The sequence below is a fragment of the Monodon monoceros genome, unplaced genomic scaffold, assembly GCF_005190385.1.
Source record: "Monodon monoceros isolate NGI ecotype Baffin Bay Population unplaced genomic scaffold, NGI_Narwhal_1 Super_Scaffold_5, whole genome shotgun sequence".
NCBI lineage: Eukaryota > Metazoa > Chordata > Mammalia > Artiodactyla > Monodontidae > Monodon > Monodon monoceros.
This window is the reverse complement of record NW_021703782.1, coordinates 45482424-45487355: the sequence shown is the minus strand read 5'-3', so window position 1 is coordinate 45487355 and position 4932 is coordinate 45482424.

Below are 4932 nucleotides of genomic sequence, written 5' to 3'. Positions count from 1 at the left end.
ACGTGTAAGCTCCCTCATCCATTAAACCACTGATGTCTCTGTTGCTGACTCCCGGCTCTTTCTTCAGTCTTGAAGCTGGGCAAGCACAGGCCTTGTAGGCCTGTGGGGTGCAGCCCAACAGTCATTAAATTGGGTTACTGTGTTCTAACAGCTGGTTCTCCAACTCAGCTTTGCCAGTGTTTGGCTAAGACAGTGGAGGGTAGGGATGGTGATAAGTAGGACAGAAAGACGAGAAGGGCAGGTAGGAAATGGCAGTAGCAGTAAGATACGGTAAGTCCCCTACATAGGAACGAGTTCCGTTCCGAGAGTGCATTCTTAAGTCCAATTTGTTCATAAGTCCAACAAAGTTAGCCTAGGTACCCAACTAACACAGTCGGCTATATAGTACTGTACTGTAATAGGCTTATAATACTTTTCACACAAATCATACATAAAAAACAAACAAGAACTAAAGAAAATATTTTAAACTTACAGTACAGTGCCTTGAAAAGTACAGTACTACGGTACAACAGCTGGCATACAGGGGCACATCGAGTGAACAGGCAAGAAGAGTTGCTGACTGGAGGAGGGAGAGGAGGTGGGAGATGGTAGACCTGAAGGATCGTCAGCAATAGGAGATGGAGGGCAGGCTGCAATTTCACTCACGCCTGACGTTGATGGAACGCACGTTCGCATCTTTCAAAGCTCACAACTTGAATGTTCATATGTAGGGGACTTACTGTAGGTGGAGGGCTTTGTGTCCTAACAAGTTCATGGCATAGTGGTTAACGGTATGGGCTCCAAAGCCAGGCTGCAGGAGGTCTAAATCCGAGTTTCCCTATTAAACAGCCCTCCAGTATTACCTTAAGCAAATTACTTAACCTCTCCGTGCTTCAGTTTTCTTGCTTTTATAAAATGGAGATAATCATAATAGAACCCACCTCTTGTGAGTAACCCTAAAGGGCTGACAATAATACCTAACATGTAGTAAGGGTTAAATACATATTAATTATCATTATTACCACAGGATGAAAAAGATAGGCAAGTGCTGTTTTCTATGGCTGAGATGGAAGAGCGGTTTTAACTTTAAATGTATGTGCTAATATTTCTGATGTATTTAGAGATCTCAAATATCAATATATTAAAAATTTATTAGGCTCACTGCAATACTATTAATAGTTTCAGGGAATCACATATCTAGGTGAAAGTTCACAGAAGAATATGTGTTATTGCAACACAAACTAGGCCAAAGTTCAGAGCTAGATAGAGTTGCTAAGGTTTTCATTCATCTTATCATGCTACCAGTGAACTTTTTAGCACCACAAAGTGGACGCTCAACAGGAAATTATTCAAATCTAGAGCAAAGTTCATCCTGTACCCAATGAAAAGTTGTGCAAGGCAAAAATGATGAGTGTTAAGTGTCACGCAGGATGTGCTGATACACTGCTCAAGATACTCTATGCAATCAGTCTTTGCAAGAGTCAGATCATCCTCTCACTTTAGAAAAGCTTTCCATTTGCCCTAGACACTTTTACCTTCTGGGTTACTTCCCAAAGTACATTTACCTTAAACCCAACAAGCAAAGAAAAAAAATGTCTCAAGTGCTCTGAGTTTATTATTCCCTTTTTCTAGAGTCTGTAATCAGGGTCATATGAGTATAGATGAGATTCTTGGCGAAGATCCCCTGAGGAGATTGAGTGTTTATGAACTTAAGAGGTTAAGAGTGGCTACACCTGGAGCTGTGAGCCAGGAGTCACAGGGGCAAAGGCCTAAAGTATTCTCATAAAATTGAGAGGGCTTAATGAGAATCATCTTCTTAAATCAATGACATGGGGAGGCAGATCAATGTAGAAGTAGTTTTAAAGTCAGACAGACCTCAGTTATAGTGCCAATTCCTTCCTCTGCAAATGGCATATGAACCTGGCAATTCATTTCAGCACTGTTTATAACAACAAATGACTAGAAATATACTAAGTGTCCACTAGTGGGAGACTAATTAAATAAATTGTGGTAATAACCATGTAGAAAGTTATCCAAATGGAAAAATATATAAATTTTAGCAGTGTATAAAGTATGTACCCTTTGTGAAAAAACTAAAAGAAGGAAAATAGTTCCTACTTTATATCTGTTTGTTTATGAAGTAAAATGTCTCTGGAAGAATGTTCAAGAAAGTAATAAGACTGATTGCCTATGGGAGGGGAAGTGGCTGGCTGAGAAAAAGGTCGAAAGAGAAACTTGTTCTTTCAATTGTAAACTATGTGATTCTGTCACATGTTCAAAAATTAAAACAATGGTTTGTATACAAAAAGTAAGGCACTATATATATTTGGAGAAAACTTACAAAAAGGGAAAAAAAGAATCCCAGTTTTCCTTTTTACTAGTTATACAACCTTGAACAAGTTATTTAACTTCTGTAGAGCTCAATGTCCCTGTGTATAAGTGGGGATAACAATAGATCCTATCACCTAGGTTTGTATAAGGATTAAATGGTTAACTATAAATGTACATCAAATGATTAAATTTACATTTAGTGGTACCATGCCTGGCATATAAGTGCTAGGTATATATTAGCTATTAACATTATATTTGTTGGGACTCTGCTTATGAAGTCACTATTGAGAGATGGCAAAGAAACAGAAGACTCTGGCTATGCCTGTAAGGAGCTCAAAAAAAAAAAATATAAAAATATATACATACTCCCCCCACCAGTAACTCCATTTTTCCAACAGTTCAGGCCAAAAGTCTTGCAGTCATCCTTTTTTTTTTTTTAATATTTATTTATTTATTTAGCTGTGCTTGGTCTTAGTTGTGGCACAAGGGATCTTCATTGCCGCATGTGGGATCTTTTAGCTGCAGCATGTGGGCTCCTAGTTGCAGCATGTGGGACCTAGTTCCCTGACCAGGGATCACATCTTGGCTCCCTGCATTGGGAGCGTGGAGTCTTAACCACTGGACCATCAGGGAAGTCCCCTTGGAGTCATCCTTTTATCCTCTCTTTTTCTCACAATCCACACTTAAACTATTAAAATCTGTTGGCATTATCTTCAAAATATTTCCAGAATCCAGACCCTTGTCACCTCTTTCTTCCATACTACCCTGGTCCAAGCCATCAGCTTATCTTGCCCGGCCTTCTACAATAGTCTCTTAACCTGTCCCTTATGGAAGCCCCATCTCCACACCCTCCTAGGCTATTCTCATTACAGCATCAATGTGATCCTCTGCTCACAACCCATCAAAGACTCAACTCACTTATAATAAAATCCCAAGACTTTAAGACATGATCTGGCCCCGCTGCTTCTTTGATCTTAACGCCTACTCTTCTTACTGTTTGAACCACACACTGGCCTTCTTGCCATCCCACAAGAGTATGAAATTTGTACAACAAAAAACACTTATTCAAATGATTGATATAGAGCTCTGCAACCAACAATGAGAGAAAAATTATGTTTTTTAAGCACAGGAGGATCACTTAATAAAACTGACAATGTACTAAGCCAAAGACAGTGTCCAAAAATAAAAAATCAATGCAGTAAGTCCCCTACATATGAGCCTTCAAGTTTAGAGCTTTCGAAGATGTGAACGTGGGTTCGCATGTCCAATAATGTAAGTTACTTCACATGTCTGGCGTACATTGTCACCTGCGTGCATCCTCTACAAATGGTTGTGCTTTTGTGTACTTTACTGTACAGCACTGTATAGAGTACAGGAGTACAGCATCTTTATTTCAAGCCCAGGATGTCCAGAAGCAAGCATAAAAGCAGTGGTGATGCAGCTGGTACTACTGTACTTTTCAAGGTACTGTACTGTAAGATTAAAATGTTTTCTATATTTTTTGTGTTTGTTTTTAATGTATTGTTTGTGTGAAAAGTATTATAAACCTATTACAGTTCAGTACTATATAGCCAATTGTGTTAGGTGGATACTTAGGCTAACTTTGTTGGACTTATGAATGCACTCTCAGAGTGGAACTTGTTCATATGTAGGGGACTTACTATATTATATAAACCAGATCTTCAAATCACAATATAAGGGCTTCCCTGGTGGTGCAGTGGTTAAGAATCCACCTGCCAATGCAGGGGACATGGGTCCAAGCCCTGGTCTGGAAAGATCCCACGTGCCGCGGAGCAACTAAGCCCGTGCACCGCAACTACTGAGCCTGCACTTTAGAGCCCGAGAGCCACAACTACTGAGCCTGCGTGCCACAACTACTGAAGCTTGCATGCCTAGAGCCCGTGCTCTGCAACAAGAGAAGCCACCGCAATGAGAAGCCTGCGCACCGCAACGAAGAGTAGCCCCGCTCGCCGCAACTAGAGAGAGCCCACACAGCAACGAAGACCCAATGCAACCAAAAATAAATAAAATAAAATTAATTAATTTAAAAAAATCACAATATGATCAAATGAAAAATCAATAACAAAAAGATAACTTAAAAATACAAGTCACCCATCCTTATATGGCCTTTGATTTTCAAGAAAGGCACCAAAGCAATCCAAGAAGTAAAGTTATTTCAATATATTATGCTGAAATAACTGAATATTCATAAGGAAAAAAATGAATCCTAACCCTTAGGTCGCAGCATACGCAAAACTTAAGATGGATCACAAGCCTAAATGTAAAAGCTAAAATCATAAAGCTTTTAGAGGAAAACATGAAAATGTCTTCATGACTTGGGATTAGGCAAAATTTCTTAGATTAAACACAAAAAGCAGTGACCACAAAAGAAAAACTTACAAAGTAGACTTCATCAATATTAAAAACGTCTGGTCGTCAAACGTCACCCTTAAGGAAATGAAGAGGTAAGCCACACACCGGGGGAAAATATTAACAAAATATATATCAGATAAAGGTCAGGTATCTAGGGTATATAAGGAATTCCTACAACGGAATAATAACAACAACAAAAACCCAACTCTTTGAAAAATAATGGGCAAAAGCGTTGAATGGACACTTCAC